The sequence below is a fragment of the Nyctibius grandis genome, chromosome Z (assembly GCF_013368605.1).
Source record: "Nyctibius grandis isolate bNycGra1 chromosome Z, bNycGra1.pri, whole genome shotgun sequence".
NCBI lineage: Eukaryota > Metazoa > Chordata > Aves > Nyctibiiformes > Nyctibiidae > Nyctibius > Nyctibius grandis.
Window position 1 is genome coordinate 29,304,639 of NC_090695.1, and position 19,341 is coordinate 29,323,979.

At 39.6% G+C, this 19,341-nt stretch overlaps 1 protein-coding gene across 1 annotated transcript in view; it reads left to right on the top strand.

The window, feature by feature from the left end:
- Positions 1-19,341, top strand: part of GLIS3 (GLIS family zinc finger 3) — a 166,297-nt gene that overhangs the window by 17,664 nt on the left and 129,292 nt on the right. The window lies entirely within an intron of this gene.

Genomic DNA, 19,341 nt, shown 5'->3' on the forward strand with positions numbered 1-19,341 from the left:
AGCTGTTTGACTCTTGACCAGAAGAATAGTGGCCACTGATTACTGCTGTGTTTTTGTGATAATACTCTCATCACCAAAGCAAAAAAACACATCAGCTGCTTTTTTTTTGTGTTGCAATAGGACATTATGCCAGATTTTCCCCATTATATTGAAAAAAAAAAAGCCCCACACATGAAATGACATATCTGTATTGTATTCATGTCTGTTAGCTTTTATGGAAAATTACCATTTCTTTCCCTGATCTCCAGTTTTGCTGCTTTCTCACTAGCAATGCCTCTTCTAGGTACTCTGAGTTGTTGCTAGTACTGTATCTGCCAAAATTGGCTGCTGTTACTGTACAAAAAATGTACAACTGCAAATTACAGAAGTGTCTTAATGTCTGCACAGTGCCTGAGGCCGTACCTCTCAATTACCTGTCATATGCCTTCAGTATGTCTCTTTTTGTCTGAAATGTACCTGGTCTATGAATATTAATAAATATTTTCCAGATGCTGCTGAGTCCTATTCAAAATTTCACAACATGATTCTTTGTGTTAGGCCTGTAGTTGTATGTGGAGGGTGAATTCCTGGCAAGGATGAGTAGTAGCACCTCTAAACAAGCGCATGTGGCAGGCGTCGTAACTCAGTAAAGACACAGGTTAGTACTCATCATTTCCCCAAACTAGTAGTACATGTCAGAGACTCCTGTGGGGAAGTGGGCCTTTAACAGATGCAATGAAATCAGAAGAGGTGGAGGGCAGTGGTATGTGTAACTCTTGCTTTTCATCTCTCAGTGATTGTGTTCTTGCTTCCAGTCTGTCTTCTCCCATCCTCATTGTGCTCTGGTTATTTCCCCATCGTTGCTACCTTTCATTTTTGGACGTTTCAAAGCACTGTTCAAATCCCCTGTCAGTCTCCAGTTTGTTTGTATAGTGATGAAGAGCTGCTGTGACAGCACTCATGATAAGCAACAATGTTAAAAACACATACTTTATGTACAGATACAGAAAGACATACAGACCAGGTATAGGTACAGCGTGAAAAATCTGCTGTGTGAATAATTGGAGTCATCTTCTTGCACAAGAAAGTAATGGGTTTCTTTCATGCAGATTTCTTTTATTACTTTTCCTTTTACTGCTGGTAAGACCGGTACTGATTGAAATTCATTTGCGTGTTGGAGCTGAAAGTGTGTTAAGGGATACCTGTGGGAGGAAGAGGGAGAACAAAGTGTACGTGCCCCATGTTTACTTAACCACAATATAATTCTGCCAGCTGGACAAAGGGAATAACACTGCTAATTGCCCTGCTACAAACCAAGGGGAACACCAAGGACCAAATCTGTGTAAATGACATTCAGGTTACTTGAGAAGTTTTGCAAAGCTGTATTTCCTGAGGGAGAGACCTGGGAAGCATTGTGCCTCAAAGTTCACAGGTTTCACCAGGAGCATACAGTTTTGCTTTACTTTCTTTTCTATACCTTACTTTCTTTATTTTTACTTCACGATGGTCTGCCTTTTTCTAGACCAAACACTCTAGGGTCAGTCTTGTTGGACTGTTTGTTGTCCTGTTGTTGGACACTGAGAAGAGCATAGCTGTGTTAGTCTGGTGCTGCTTGTTGCATCTTATCTTTGCTCCCCTGAAATAGAAATTGTGATTGTCTTACGGCCTCATATATGAAAGGGGAAGACAGATCACTGAAAACAAGATTTCCAGACCCAGCTTACTGCACTCTGATCCTCTGTAGCCTTCAGGAAAAAAAAGGATGACAGTTTCTATATGGAAGCCAAGAGTAAAGGAAAGACAATGAAACAGGCTAGAATGTTTGCATTACAAGAAAGAAAAAAGAACCCTGCACTTGTTTTATTGCTTTTAAACAGCATAAAGGTGAACATACCCTGCAGAAAAAAATCAGTGTTACCACACGTACAGTTCTTACTCTTGCAGTGTACAGGGTGTAAAAGCACCCAGAAAGTATTTGCATTTTTCTTGTTTCTTGTGTTTTCACAAAAGCCTGTCAGGAGGATGTCAGTCTCAAAACACTGACTACATGATGATGAGATTGAATTTGCTATAGCCGCTTGCACATTTCATTGGTGTTTTTTTTTAAAACCTTCAGCAATAGTCTCACTTTGACTGATCCTGAGGTCTGAGTGTAGTGGAAGTGAATTAAAAAACTTATTGTCACTTTTTGAGAGTCTCATTTTACGTTTACGGAAGTAGAGGTGGGGACTTAGTGCGGTACAGGTGTGAGACAAGTTCATACTCAAGTGCTGCTGAGAGCTGCTGTAGGTAGGGAGCTGGGCTGAGCAAGTTCCCTGCTGTTGTAGACAGCACATGTCTCGAGTGGTCACACCTAGTTGGATTCTTGCACTGCAGAGTGCGGCTGAGATACCCTGATCTTGGTTTTCTTACATTGCCAGCTGATAAACATGAGCAACTCTAGAAAAAAAAAGATTGTATACGTTAAAGCACTATGCAAACATTAACTAACTATATAATTAGATTGTATAATTGTATATACAAACAAAATCGTCTGTTTTGTTGTTGGCACCGTGCAAAACTGTGTAAAGGTACTGCACAGGCTTTTTTGTTTTTTTAAATACATACTGATCAGTTAATTATGAGCTACCATGGAAAGAAGGTGTTGTGAATACCAGCTTTTGAGCTTTTAGGTAAAGAAATTAGGAATAAACTCACCAAAACAAGTTTGCAGCTGTAGTAGTTTTTTAGCAGGTTTCAGATTTTTCCAGTATCTGCAGATGGTTTGACATAGATGCTTTCTGAGTCTAGACAATAATCTGAAGAACAGTGCTGACATTTGCCTGCAAGAGCTAGAACCAAGGAAAAGCTCTTTCTCATTTAACTTAGTTAAGGAGCCTATTTTTTCTGCCAACGGCTTGTCCACAGTGGCAGCCTGCAGATGTGCAGCGTGCTTCAGGGCTGCGTGTCCCTGGTGAGTCTATACACTCTCTGTTTACACAAGTGGCTCACCATGCCAAGACCCCTCTCAGGTTCCCCTTCTGTTTTGCCTCCTGATGGCAGGTAGGGAGTCAGCTGGCAAATACCAAGTGGCAATTCAAAATGTATGGAACAGTGTGCCTGGTGTTGAGGGTTGAGGGCAAGAAGGGTCTTCTCAGTACCCTTGCCAGTCCCGCTTACCTTGACTGTGAAAAGAAAATGTACATGAGTACATTTACAGACAGCTCTGTGGTTGAAAAATGTTGATAGATGTCAAGTCATTAATACCAGTTGAGGCATGCAATGTCTTCTATCACTCCTTTTATGTATAAAGAATAACTCAGCAGAATCATTAAGAAAAAGACGTGTGTGAAGTTGTGTGTGTATTTTTAGGAAAAAGATAAGTTTCTGGCCTAATGTTTTACTGTGGTGAACAATAAGTTCATGTTTGTAAAAATTGACTTTTATTAAGAGGTGCTGATTTATAAATAGAATTGGGAGTGTTTGAGAATACAAGAAAAAGATATTCTGATTCTTGACTAATAAAAATGCTCTCAAGTCTACAGCAATTAGCCTAATTTTGTACAGTCATACATCAAACATTAGGATGTGGATTCTGTGCAAAAAAAATCGCTATTAATCTTTCATTCGGTATTTCTCCTTATATTCAGTTTGGGGATTCTAGTTCAAGAAAGATTCTGAATTCCTCAGTCTCTGGGGAGACTTAAGAAACTTTGTAGTATGTTAAACCAGAAAGAACCAATCCACATTGATTGGATTAAAAAAAAAAAAGTTCTGCAAAGCAAGAACAAATAGTCATGAGCGTATTCTTTCCACATGATTGCTCTTGTCATGAATTCCTTCACCTTATGCTAACCTATAAGTTCATTAATGGTCAAACTGAATGATTTGAATAGTTCTTTACCCACAGATCACTAAAATGAGCCTTTTAAATATGATGCTGGAATCCTTTGCAAGGGGTTTGTTAAAACCAGACTTGGAACATGGTGACAATAATCTCCTTTTTTGCTTTGTGACTACCTAGCATGTTATAGCTAGATTAAGATTTCTTTGTTTTAAAAAGAAATCATGGGGAAATAAATAATTTTGTAAGAGTTGCAAACAAGAAACCAGGGGCTAAGTTACAATCCTAACAAACATGCTCCTGATAAAGCGTCTTTTATTGTTTCTTTAAAATAGAAAACTTGGGTGTGGGTATTGAGATTTATATGATTTAGTTGTTTAGGTTAATAAAATATATAGGTTTACTCTGATCACAGCTGTGATCCAGTTCCATAAACACTGAAGAATTTACACACCTTTGCTGATGTGAGATAGCCTGTTCCTGAGGATTTACTTCACTGTACATGGTCAGGCTATTGGGTTGTTCATCTGTTTGGCTGATCTTATTGTACCTTTTCAAACTAACATCACAAAGATTTCATAGTGGGTTCAATGACGCACCCTACTTTAGCCCACCGATAACTTTAGAAATATTTATGGTCTTTTCCTGCACCTCAGCTGCAGTCTTCTGAAAAACATGGTGGCAATCTACTTAAAAATTTTGTGATGACCATAACAGGATTAGAAGAGTAGAAAATATGGAGAATATCAAAATGTACTCATGAAGACATAAGACTTTATAGGTGCCTGTTTATGAATTGTTAAATTAAGAACTGGCAAGGTTAAAGACACTTACGTAGCTGTACTTTTGCCCCTGTGTATGTATACGTTAGGTGGTGAAACATGCTTATTTGCAATAAAATGCAATATCGTTTACTTTCACGTGCATTTTTAGTAGTACCCAGTTATAATACCTAAAGAGAAACAAAGACATCATTAGTACAGCAGATATTTATTATGTGAGGCTATGAATGTGTTCCATTTCTTCTTGTGGAATGAGATAAAAACAATGACTGAAGAACTTGTTTTCAAAGATAATTCGATGAAAACTTTACTCTCATTAACAGAAGGCAAAAATTAGAGCTGAAACTGACTAGTACCTATTTTGGACCAGAAATCAAAGGGACCACTGAGTAGGTAACAGATTAGGCTTAGGAGCAAAAATTCACAATTTAGTGTGTGCAGGTAGGGTTTAAGATATATTTATTTGGCATTGCAGAAAAGGCTGCTGATTTCCAGATTTCATCACCTGCCTTTTAACAAGAACAACTGTTAAAAGGGCCTACAACCTTGCCTTAGCTGACAAATTTGGTGTGTCTCCAACAGTTGTTAGGCCTGTTGAAACTGTCTCAGGGTATCTGCTTTTGGCCTTTTCACCTAGGAAACTAGATAGGAGTTGTCTTGCATGTTAGGCAGAAGGAACAGGGCACTTGCAGTTGTTAGGTTTATTTTCTGATCCTGAGGACAGTCAGGAAGAGATACCAAAAGGAAGGATAACTAGTTGGTGTATACACCTAGTGCTTTCATGCATTTATAAGGAAGTGAAGCCAGACCTAAAGAGAGGATCTTTGAGCAACTGTGGGAATGTTTATGTGAAATTTTCTTGCTGGCTTACATTTTCTTGTGAACATCCATATTCCTATGAGATAGTTATTATTCTGGGTTGCTCGCCTCACGTCCTATCTTTTACCCCTCTTTGTACGTTGAATGAGATGGGCTGTCACCTTACAGCCTGTGCCTGTATCTGTGATGCAGAGCTGAAGTCCTCCTGGAGCAACTGAGAGGACAGGCTGTAGCTGGGGTCCTCCTTTTAGTCCTGGGGGAGGAGCAGTTTACATCACATGTTATCATCCCACCACTGCATTTGGCCCACTGCCCTGATTCTGGAGAGAGGAGCTACTGTCCCTCTGCCTGCCTGTTTCAGGGCATCTCGGGTAAGTAACTCCTCCTATACATCCAAAACATATCTAGGGGAAGGAATTGTAATGGTTTAGTCAATATAATTTCTGGAAAGGGTGTGCATGAGGAAACAGGATCACTTCTGTGGTGCCTGCAACTCGTAGCTCAGTTTGCAATTTTGGCTAAGCCTTCAGGATTCCTCTTTGCGTGATTTCTCAGGCAGAAACATCCTTTTGAAAAAAGGCCTGCTGATTAAAAAGCAACAAGCTTTGTGTAATGATGATTTAAAATCAGAAATTGGCTTTCAAGGAATTATTCAGAGTGAACAGGGAAGTATTCATATTCAAAGTTCTTGCTTTTATCTGAAACCTGGTTATGAAACTAGTGACTTTCTTTCTTGAAAATGAAAGCCTCATCAAATCCTACAAATACAGTATTTGAACAGAAAACGGAATGTTTAATACCTAGCCAATATTTAATTTTCCCTTTTCTCATATATTTTAAAATAAAATCACAATGGGAAAGCATTCGTCTTTTCAAAATGGACTCATAATGTTTTTTAGAAGTAAATTTGAAGTCTGGAGTGATGCCTGAAGTCCAGACATTCACTCAGAAGTGCTTCCCCTCCCTACCCCACTGAGCTGGTTCCCCACACGTTTGCCTCTCCCAAAGCAGTCTCCTGACATTTCTTTGGGTTTCTTCCATATCTAGTATACTGGGTCTGGCTGGCTGGAGTTCACTTTCTTCATAGCAGCCCATATGGTGCTGTACTTTGCATTTGTGACTAGACAGTGTTGATGACACACCAATGATAACACACCAGTGTTTTGGCTCTTGGTGAGCAGTGCTTGCACAGTGTCCAGGCTTTCTCTCCACCACCCCACAAAAAACAGGCCAGTAGGCTGGGGGTGAGCAAGAGGTTGGGAGGGGACACAGCCCAGACAGCTGACCCAAACTGACCACCAAAGCCATATTCCATACTGTATGACATCATGCTCAGCAATAAAAGCTGAGGAAAGGAGGAGGATGCAGGGACCTTTGTGGTCATGGCATTTGTCTTTCTGAGCAACAGCTACATGTACTGAGGTCCTGCTGCCCAGGAAGTGGCTGGACACCTGCCTGCTGATGGGAAGTAGTGAATACATGACTTATTTTGCTTTGCCTCTGCATGCAGCTTTTGCTTTTCTTGTTAAACTGTCCTTATCTTGACCCAGGAGCTTTTCCATCTTATTTTCTTCCACTGTGCTATTGACTTGGGGGGAGACTGGCTGGGTGGGCATCTGTCAGCCAGCCAAGGTGAACCTGTTATATCTAGGCATGGAAAACTCTCCCAAACCCAGACTGCAAATCCAAACTCTTTTTTGATTCAGCCAGCCTGTGCAGTCTTTATTCTTGAATGTTGCATGAAGAAGAGGAGGTAGTTGTATAAAAGGAAAAATACTATAAACATTATTCTGGTTATTGTCTTTTCTTCAATTATAAGCACTTTAGCTCTTCTCTGTTGGCCTGGTTTAGTTTTCTTGAGTCTTTTAGAAGTGGAATGGGCTTTGTTTTGCATCTTTAGCATGCACTGCACATCAGAAGTACTTTAAAAGCAAACATGTTTTTTTAACATAAAGTTTTACAAACTGTAGAATAGAGTGTGGATTTCAGTAATAGTGAAATACAACCACAGCTGACTATAAGAAGTACTGATTTATATCCTATTCACATTAACTTCAGGGAATTGCCATGTCTGAATTGCAGGGAATTCAATCCTTGCAATTTAATGAAAATCACACCAGAATACTAAAGAAATATGCAATAACTTGTATGAAGTTATTGTATGAAGAGTATGTGAACACCTGTATATGACAGAAGTTTGAAAAATTACCTAAGCAGCTCCTAAGGCCAGGTTCTGTTTGTAAAAATTACTTATATCCTTGGGAATTTAACTTCACTGAAAGTCAGTAAGATGAAGTCCTCAAAAATCACATAATCAGTTTTGAGCATTTTACTTTTATCTATATAGCATATTCTCTCTGTCAAACTAATTTAGAGATGCGTATAACTTGATTTTTTTAGAGGTACGGAGGAGAGATACACGGTTGGGATGACCAGCTGCTTAAAAAGATTTTAGTCTCCATCAGGACATTTGTGTGGGTTTCCACTGTTTAACAAAGGTGCTTCAGCTCAGTCGAGCACGCATACATTTGCCTTTTTTATGCCTTTGTCCATGAACACTTCTTTCCACCCTTCAGACGGCCCTTGCAGACACGCATACACACCTTTGCGTTAGTATGCCAGTGTGGTTTCCTGTGTCTGCATCAGACCTTACTCAGTAGACAACTTTGGATGCCAAACCCTGCCAACACAGCAGCCTCCTCTTCACAAAGTAATAGCTGTGGTTAAGATGTCATTCTCTGTAAATCAGTTTTGGCAAGGATGACGGCTAAGGGCAGGAGCTAGAGTTGTCTTTATGGGACCTAAGCCATTCAAGTGGCCTTAATCCTCCTTCTTATTACCCTGGCTTTGTGGAAGGTGGATGGACTCGCTTTAACAAGCCTTTTTTTTGGTCTTTCTTTTTGGTCAAAAGACCTGGGAAATTCTGATTAATTAGCACACCTTGGGCTAAGGAAAGAAGAAAATTGAAAGAAAAATGTCTAAAGCTGTGAGAAGAGTGGAAGCATATGGTGACAATGGAGATTTTGAATACTTGTGGCTGTTTGTATAATTTTCCCAGGGTTTACCTCTCATTGACTTGAAGAGATAACAGTGGAAAGACAGGTGGAAGGTTTTGTTTTGAACATGATGTAATTACATTTCCGCTTTTAAGCAATCTAAATAGGCTATAATGTGAAGCATGCTGATAGTGGCTTCCTCTAAAAGTCAGTTTAAATAATAAGAACTGCTGTCATTTTATTATCACAATGCACCTTACTGACCATATATTTCATAGAACGAGATTGCATATCAAGATAGCAGTAGAAATTTCCGGAGAAGTTGTAGTAATCGTGCAGGTGGACTCTTAAGGAGTAATTTCTTAGTCTGGAAGATGTTCTTCTAAACTGCTCTGAGGTAATCCTATATCCTGAATTGAGAAAATGTGTACTCCACATAAGTAAATAAACCTTTATAGTAGAAAAAATGTTCTCTTAACCACAGAAGTTTCTTTTTAGGAGTTGCACTTGGCTTTTGGCCTCTATATCTTTGCAGCTATTAGTTTCATTGATCTTTATGCTTCCTTAAGGACATGACTTTCTGACTTTCTGAACTTAAGGCTTTTGATAAAACAGTCACAACTACTGAATCTAAGGTATGTTTGAGATCATTGTTGTGAAGGTGGAACAACCAGAGATCAGTGTGGGAACTTTTTTAATGATGAAAATAACATGTGTCAAAACCATTTTGTTTTTCTTGACAAAGTACTTTTGTTTCAGGCAAAAAAAAATCTTTCCATTGTGTGTGGAATAAGATTTGCATAATGCTTTGAGGTACTGCTACTGTAGCAATTCAGACTTTGATAGTGTCTGATAGACATGCTTGAAATGTATATATCAGTTAACAAGATTATCACTTGAGAAGACAATTGTATTTTTACTGAAAAGTTTTTTGAGGTGATAAAATATATTGATATTTAATGAAGCATGAAACTTTTAAATGAACCATGAAAGCAACAGTTAACTAAATAACTGAGTATAAAACCTCTTAGAATACATACTTTATATGGGCTGTATGCTTGTTATTTCTGCCTGGTTAAACTGACAGCTAGGAAAATGTTCTCATATTATCTTTTAGGAGAAACAACATTAAACAGTATCTTGTTTAGAATGCAAGAAAAAAGAGAAAATTGTTTGTACTGCTCAGAAACTCAGGGATAATGCAGTTTTTAAAATTACCCTTTAGTATCCTTGAACAAGGGACTTTATCTGGGAAACAAAAACGTATTGAATGTGACTGCAAGTTAGTTACGTTCGTGCTTGCATACTGCAAGAGCCAGTTTCTGCAGTTATTTCCATGTTAACATTTGCCACCTGTTCTTAATTAGTATCACTGTTGAACAGGTTGGCATTTCTCTTCTTTTCTCCTGCTTGTGCATTTTTGCCTCTTAAAGGAGGAAAGAGGCTTTTCTGAGAAGCAGTGGTCCAGTACCTTGGGTTATCTGTAAAGATTTAGAAAGAGAGCCTCACGTGGGATTACAGTTTAACACTGAACAAAGCTTTTATTGCATGCTTTTTTTGCTGAACAGATGTCTTCTGCTGTGTCATGACATGCAATGCAATCTGGCGCTGATGTGTTATGGTGCAAAGACTGAGACCTGGCCCATGCTGGAGGTAGAAAACAACCTCCTTGCTCTTCTGTCCTGATACAAAAATCGGAGATCTCCAAACCCCCTTGCTTTCTAACTTTCCTCACTGAAGTGGGAAGCTAGGTGCAGCTGGGTAAGGAGTCCGAAAGAAAACTCAATAACACCAGAGTGTGTTATTAAGCAGGCATTCTTTATTGCAGCGCTGGGCAGCACTGGGGATTATCCACCATGAGTGCTCCACCGGTTTGGTAAATTTTCAGAGACTATATGCCATAAAGTTATACATAGTCATAGGATTTCCGAGAACTCATTTACATAGCCAAGAGATATGCAAATGTCCATTCGCATGCGCAGTCGTCGACGGGGGTCTTCAGATGAAGGCCGGTGGATCAGGTAGGCCACGTCCTTTGAGGCTGCAAATTCCCTTATCTCTGTCTTCCTGTACATCCGCTCATCCCAAGGCCCAGCCATCTGAAGTGAGACTATCCTGGAGCCTCCTTATCTTACAGCCATTACCACTTTTCAAATTGTAAAAGCTTCCCTTTGTTTTGTATATCTATGTTAATCGAGTGTCTAAGGTATTTTCAACATCCCTTGTTCTGGGGACCCCAACTGTTTCAGTCCTTTGCTCAGGACTCCTGCACAGCTGGCAGCAGGTTTTGCTAGGGGGAAGTTGTCATAGATCATTGGTGTTAAGACAGCCTAAACCTGATGAGAGTCTGTCCCCTTACTCTTGGTGCTCTGCTGGACAGATCTAGCATCCCTGTGTCTGAGTGGGTAAAGGAGACAAAGATCTTCCCTTTGCCTGGAGGCTGCAGGAAGGAAGGGGTCTGCTTCTTTCTTCCCAGCATTACTCACTGCCTGTACAACCAGGCTGACAGGAGAAGTGAGAATAAGGTGTGCACAAGGAAGGCTGCCTCCGTGTTAGATAGTAGTCCAGTGAACACAGCAACACATCAGACATTAACATGTGAACAGGGGGTACATTGCTATCCTGCCTTGCTTCGGTGCATGGAACAATAAAGTCTTCTCAGTAACGGAGCTGCATGTGCCCATGGTTACAGATAGCAAAGCTCCAACGTGGTATTTTCTAAAACACTAAGGATATTGAGATAACAGAAATTATCTGATCTGAACATCTTTTCATTAAAATTGTAGGGAAAAAAAAAATTCAGGAATTACTGGAAAAAATGCTAAGTATGTATTTCTAATGTGAAGAAAAGCATGAATGTGCAATGAAGGCTGAACAGTGCTAGAAATTGTTGTGGGAGATGAAGTGTTACAGAGTTCAGAGAATTATTTTTATAAAGTGTTTTCTTATTGCCCCTCCATAGTTGGCTGTTCTGCATTGCAGTCAGGTGGTATCAGCATTCTAACACTGCCAGAATGAGTCTGCTTATTTTTCAGTTGGGTGCAACACTATTTAACGGGCAAAGTGTTTCCCCCTAGATTTAATTTGAGTCCTACCATTCATAATGTATGAGGAAGTTTTAACCGTATTATTTTTTGGTTTGCCTCTCAAGTAATGTCACTTGCAAGTCAGTTGAATAGCAGTCTGTGCTCTCACACATGTACAGATACATGCTCTCTGTTCATTTAGGTCAGATTCAAACAGTAATTTCCCGATGGCACTGGAACGGGAAGGTATTATCTCCAATTCCAATACAATTCTCTTTTGTTCTTTCAAATATCTGTGTATTTCCATTTTGATTAGAGTAATAATTTTCTTTCTGTCTGTGTTGTAATGGTATTTTAAGGAGCTGGCCAATACTGAAATTTAAAACCTGAAACTTGTTTTTTTTCACCTGATATTATTCACCAGTAGATTAATATACCAGTAGAGTAATAAATTACATTGCTAGTGGAGTGTCTCTTGATTCATACCAGTTATTTGAGAAGAATATGAGGCTTGCACAATGTATTAATTTTTCAGAAATACAAACTAAATGGTCAGGCTGAGTTTTGTAGATAGAAACTTACCAGAAGCTAGTATGAGTAACTAATACTATAGAGAAGTTGTAGCATAAACCAAAGATGTAAAGCTGTATGTTTTCTGGAGTGGAGGAACACATTATCCTAACAGGGACAAAAGCAGAAGTCATCTAATGTCACTGATAACAAATAAGGAGTTACCCATTGCAGCTGAAACATTTATATTTTAGTTCAGTTAAACATTTACTCGTCTGTGCAGTAGTTAACTGATAACTTCTTACTTTTTATGCAAAATAAGAAAACAAAGTAGCCTTCAAAGTAGCTTTTTAAGAAGTGGGAGGCCATCCTGATATAAATGAAACTGATTCAAAATTAATATGAGATATTATAAATGTCTCAGATCTAATTGAAAACCTTTGTTTTACAGTGTGAGTTTTCTCCTACAAGTTTCCTGAACCTGACTATTTCATAATATATTCTTAGTTTAGTCATTACAAGACCACTGTTTTCATTTGTTTAAATTTAGTTGTTAAAGTGTTCCATAGATGTAAGTGATCTCATTGCTGTCTGCTTTAAACCAGCTAAGTTAATCACCTGTGAGGTATTGTTTTTGCCGGTCAGTTCTGGATAATTTTTTACCTTGGTTCCACTTCAAGGGAGACATTGTTTTTCATTGTGCTTTGTCCATCTCTTTTGTCTCACAGTAGAGTTGCTGAAAGTACATGCTTGATTACTTTATACAATGAATGGCAAATAGCATTGGAAATTAGTGCAAGCTAATTTACCAAGTGCACTCTGATAGTGAAGAAACTGCCTTTCCAAGATTCAAAGCATGGAGAGCTTTTAAAATGCATACATAATATTTTCTCATAAACAATGTGGTCATATAATTCTGTTTAGTGTACTTCCTCCAGATTATTTTTCTTCATTGTAAAGGTTAAGTCTCTGCAAACAGTTAAGAACATGGGAATTACCAATACTAGTCAGATTAATGGTGTGTCTAACTCGCTGTTCGGAGTGGACAGTGCCAGAGGCTTTGGAGGAAATTTCATGTTAACAAGGCACTGCTAATTCTAAGTGTTAAGAAAATAATGAGCTAAGATCAGAACCATGAGGTACAAACCAGTGAGGTTTTAGGATCTCGATTTCAGAATTTTCTCTCTAACTGCAAAGCCTTGATTTTTTTTAATTTTATTTTTTAAGAAAATATAGGCCAAGAATCACTGTTTCACTTACATGTAGTGTCTGTGTGGTGTGGTGTAGTTGGGAAACTACTGTATTTCATAAGACTTGCAATAAAAATCATAATTTGGCAACTGTTTGAGCCATAGCTTAGTAATTCACTTGTACCCTGAAAAATTCCAGATTGCATGCCATACAAAAATTGCTCATACCTAATGTAATTTTGACTGAATTTTTGTGTAGTTCACCTACAAGCATCAAGATCTCCCAAAAAAGACGGGCTTAGAGGATGATACTGGTATGAAGAAGCCCAGATTCCCAAACAGACAAAAATTTTGGATGGTCCTATGCTAATAGAGGCAAGTGGCAGTTTCCCCCCTATTCTGCCTTCCCTGTCCCCTCTGTGAAGCTCCAGTTTAACACATTTAAAGAAGTTTTCAAGGGGTCTGATATTCACTGCCCTGCAGCAGGTGACTCTGTCTACATAGTTGGCATGCAATAGTGCCTCTTAGCTGGCTGTAGAAACAATAGAGAAGTGGCCATTGTGTTTAAGGACAAAGGGACAAGTGCTAGCTCTCTAGTAGTCATTAATAATAGGACTAAAATTGGTGGAGGGGAAGCCTGAAAGGTTTGACAGCCCCAAGGCGAGAGGGATTTGGATATTTCCCATCTGGAGACAAGTCTTGCAAGCAAACCTTTGAGTTTGTTCAGTCAGCAGCTACTGCAAAGCCCCTCCAACTAGGGTGCCAACAACCCCACAGATACGGTGACACGCAGCAAAGATGTACGGGTTAGCTGGGGACTGCAACATCCAGAAAATTCACCATGTTGTGGGAAAAAAACCCAAATTTGGTTTGAAAAGGCCTTGGTGACATTATGTCTAATCTACGTGAAGAATACATTGACACAGTCTTACTTATTGCTTTGGTCTCTGTCCTCTTTAGTATTTATTGTCTTAGAATATGCTGTTTTGGGTGTGCTCTTTTCTCCTGTTTTTGGTGAATACAGAATCCACACAAACAAGACTGGAAGCCTATTACAAGGGCAACATTAAAACTGACCATTTCCAAAGCCCTTAATTACTGTATGTCAACAGACAGAAAATCCCCTAGGGAAATTACCTTTTGCTCCTTTTGCAATTCTTTTATTTCTAGCTGTTATTCCAACAGTAACAACAGGATAGATTTTCAGATAATTTTAATAGCTTTCTTTCATACTGATTAATTCAGTTACTGCAGAATTTATTCATAGAATCATAGAATCATGGTGTGGTTTGGGTTGGAAGGGACCTTAAAGATCATCTAGTTCCAATCCCCCTGCCACAGGCAGGGACACCTTCCACTAGACCAGGTTGCTTAAAGCCCCATCCAACCTGGCCTTGAACACTGCCAGGGAGGGGGCATCCACGGCTTCTCTGGGCAACCTGTTCCAGTGTCTCACCACCCTCACAGTAAAGAATATCTTCCTGATATCTAATCTAAATCTACCCTCTTTCAGTTTAAAACCATTACGCCTCATCCTATCACTACATGCCCTTGTAAAAAGTCCCTCTCCAGCTTTCCTGTAGGCCCCCTTCAGGTACTGGAAGGCTGCCATAAGGTCTCCCCAGAGCCTTCTCTTCTCCAGGCTCAACAAGCCCAACTCTCTCAGCCTGTCTTCATAGGAGAGGTGCTCCAGCCCTCTCACCATCTTTGTGGCCCTTCTCTGGACTGGCTCCAACAGGCCCATGTCATTCCTGTGCTGAGAACTCCAGAGCTGGATGCAGTGCTCCAGGTGGGTCTCACTAGAGTGGAGTAGAGGGGGAAAATCACCTCCCTTGACCTGTTGGCCACACTGCTTTTGATCTTCCTTATTGATCTAAGAGATGACTGAATTTAATCTGGTGTTACGTATTTGGTATGTTGTGTCTTTCAGAACACCAAGCAGTTAAAACTGGTTTTGCTGTTACATGTTTTTGTTGCATTATCATTTATACATGGGAAGAACAGTTTACAATGTCAAAGGTTTGGTGAGGCAGTTTCATTTTATAACCTGAGTTACTTGACAGAGTTATCAAGTTACTATTCTTGACTTGGAGAAGTAGACAAATAAATTGGTTGGTTTTCAATCAATATGTGATAAAAGAAAATGTGTTTAATAGAAATCATTTTGTATTGCACTTTGCCTCCACAAAGTAAGAGAGTGATATAAATGAAGAGAATCTCATTTGAAATTCAGTGTACCTAAATTAATGTAGTTGTATTTTTCTGTATTCTTTGAACATTCTTCAGAAGATTGCAGTGAAATATTTTTGCACGTCAAGGATGAGTGAAGCTTAGCTATTAAGCAACTATAGAGAACAAACGGGGAAAAAAGGCAAACTAACGAACGAGGAAGTGAATAGATCAAAATATTTCCTTAAAATATTTTTACTGTTTATACTTGTTAACTATTACTGTTAGTTATTGATAAAGAGCAATTTTGATTTATGTGTAATATGTTTATTTGGAATAAATGACATGCTAATCAAGTGTAGCTCTTCCTGTGAGCCAGCTCAGGACTGATTCTATCTCCTCAACTATTGTTGCCTCTATTGGACTATCTCCTGATTTATATCTTAGTATATAAGAAAGGAAATTGCTTCTCTTGCTCATTTAAAATACTAGGTCCATGTATTTTTCTCAGAACCACAGCCTCATTCAAAACCCACTGATGTCCTCCAAAGAGGTTCCCATTTGTCTCAGCTGATGTGGTTCAAGTCAGTAAGGAATTCCTGGTTGTCCTTCCAGTGTCCTGAAATTTTCAGGCTTTGGGTCAATGATACAGCAAAGCTGGACTGAGGGCTCCTCTTGCACTGTGGGTATATGATACCAAATGCTGATGGGGGACATAGTCATGCCGCCAGTTTATATTTATTCACCACCTTTGAACGCCTTTTCTGACAGCTTGCCTTTTAGCAGAAAGCTTATGTCAGGTCAGATGTCCATGTTTCAGCCATTAACTTTGTGCTAGATTGGATGTGGTCTGTACTGCTGCAGCTGGCTCAAAGCCAGCATAAGCTTCCTGTCTTGTGCTCTGACTTAGCTCGCTCAACAGACATGTGATTGTATGCTCATGCCTGATTCAGATCAAATTAATACTGCTCAGTGACCTGCAGGACACTGATGAGGTATTAATAATGGTAGTCTTTTGGCACATTTACACCTGTATGAAACAGTGGATAAAATGACTTTGATTTTCATAGCAGTAGTCTTTTACTTTGCAGGCTCTTTCAAAGATGGGAACTGTTGATAGATTCTTTCTTAATAATCTCCCTCCCTGTCCCTCCCCCCACACACACCTTTTAAGGGGAAGAATTGTCATTTTTCCCCATAACAGCAAATGTTTAGGAATAATAAAAAGAACAAAACCTTTTCCTTCCACTTCTGTATCAGAGAAATGCCCAGGCAAACATTTATCAGGATTGGAGTCTTGCATTACTTTTGTCTGTCATCCCAGTAATACAATCTCTCCAAAGAACTCCTTTTCTCATTTTTTCCTTTTGGTGACCAGTGACCAGACCATCTTTGGCCTTCGTCCTTACACCACAAATTCTCTTAGCTGTTCTGTGTGACATGATCTAGGTAATCCTGCTCCGGCAGGGGGATTGGACTAGATGATCTTTCGAGGTCCCTTCCAATCCCTAACGTTCTGTGATTCTGTGATCACTGAGGTGCTGTTTATGCACAGCTAATAAAAGCAGAGCTTACAATTGCAAGGGAAACCAGTATGTATTGAGGATGCAATGTTCTGCTGCGCTACAGGCTGGGGGAAGAGTGGTTAGAAAGCGGCCCGGCAGAAAAAGACTTGGGGGTGCTGATCGACAGCCAGCTAAACATGAGCCAGCAGTGTGCCCAGGTGGCCAAGAAGGCCAATGGCATCCTGGCCTCTATTAGGAATAGTGTAGCCAGCCGGTCTAGGGAAGTGATCGTCCCTCTGTACTTGGCACTGGTGAGGCCGCACCTTGAATACTGTGTCCAGTTCTGGGCCCCGCACTTCAAGAAAGATGTTGAGGTGTTGGAGCGAGTCCAGAGGAGGGCGACCAAGCTGGTGAAGGGTCTGGAGGGTCTGACCTATGAGGAACGGCTGAGGGAGCTGGGGTTGTTTAGCCTGGAGAAGAGGAGGCTCAGAGGTGACCTTAGTGCAGTCTACAACTACCTGAAGGGAGGTTGTAGTGAAGTGGGAGTCAGCCTCTTCTCCCAGGCAACTAGCAACAGGACAAGAGGACATAGCCTCAAGCTTCGCCAGGGGAGGTTCAGGTTGGACATTAGGAAGAATTTCTTCTCAGAAAGGGTCATTAGACATTGGAACGGGCTGCCCAGGGAGGTGGTGGAGTCACCATCTCTGAATGTGTTTAAGAAAAGACTGGACATGGCACTTAGTGCCATGGTCTAGTTGACAGGGTGGTGTCAGGGCAACGGTTGGACTCGATGATCCCTGAGGTCTCTTCCAGCCTGACTGATTCTGTGATTTTTTGATTCTGTATCTAACAGTGTCGGTTTGACATTTCTCCCTTTTCTGGCTTTGCTTTTGGGATTTTTTTTTTTCCTGACATGCAAGTTCCATGCAGCTCAGGTCTAATCATGTATAAATAGCAATTTCACTGTATGGTTGCAGATTGTTGGGCCGACTAGGTGTCATATAGCCTGTCCCTAAATCTTACAAGTGCATAGCCCTTGACTTCCTGGATGTGATAAAGTAGATGATATTGTTGCCATTGACATTTGTTGAAAGTGGCTTAGGAGTGAAGGGCATTATAGTGTCATCCAGGGAAGAATCAGTGTATATTTGGTACATTTTTGTGGTAGAGCTGCTTTTCTCAATGCTAAATAATAGGTTTACATCTTATTAAGTAGTCTCTCTATATATAGGCTGTGCAAGCATTACAACTGTGTTTCAGTGTCAAAACCAGATGGATTTCTCATGTTCTATAGCATGCTTCCCTGTCTTTTATATCCTTTGGTGCAGAAAGCCTTTGGTTCTACATGCTAAAGGCACTTTTCTAAAAAATAGCTGACTGAACATACATAATACACACACATATAGACATATTATGTAGTATTATGTATTTTATATGATGTGAATGTGTCATGTAAATTTTCAACTTCACCCCACCCAGTCTTTTGCTAAGAGAAGTAGCATTGATATTATTATCAGGGGCAGCTTATGCTTTTTGCCTAATTTTTGCTGGCTCGTTCCATTTTAGCACTCTGTAACATTATAAAAGCAACTGCTGAGTAGCATACTGATTCAGCATTAGTGAGTTCAAAATACAAACTGCTTCATAGGAAAGAAAATAAAATGCCTTCTCTTATTCTTTTGATTTAATTGGACATCGTTAGTGTGAGCAGACAGTAATCCTGCAAAGCTGAAAAGCTTTTTTTCCTGGTACCCACAGTGGGGTTGAATGCAGTACAAGGAATTCTCCTTACATGTTTGTCCTAGGAAATTTCCAGTCTTTCTAGCTGAATTTCAGAATGGGTTATTAAATGTTTTCTTCTTTCCTTATGCTTGAGTTTCCAGCCAGATGCTATATTCTTCACTTATGTTTTGAAGTAGTAGCAATGAGTATGTTCTTTCTCTTAAGGGCTGCCATATTTCATTCCAAGGAGTACATTTCGGTGGTGGATCATGCAATCAACATGTAACATCTGTACATGAAGTGCTATACGAAGCATTTAGGATCCCAGTGGACTGAGAATCATGTATGTGCTCCTCACACATATGTGACGTATTACTAATTAGTCAAAGAGAAGAATAATAATTTGAAAAGAAGGCACAGACCTCAGAAACAGGAATAAATTACGTATTTGTTCTCTTTTTTTTTAAAGAAAAAAAAAGCTATACTTTGAAATTTGTAGGGTGAATTGTAAATTTTAAAGATAATCCTATTTGATCTGGAGAAGATTGAAGGATTTTGATTTTATTCCTATGACTGTGAGGGCCATAAATGCCTTAATGTCCTTCTTTGGGAAGTTCACAACCCATTTGAACGTCCTTGAGAAAATCTAGTCTGTGGGTTGTACAATCAAGTCACAAGTAGATTTAATTTAGAAAATGATTTAAATTTAAGTACGTTTCACTGTTTGTCCTGAAGGTGCTATCCTGCTTTGGGGAGTAGTCTGAACACGGGGAAGCAGCTAGAAATGTGAATCATCTAATTATTAATTTCCAACTGTGAT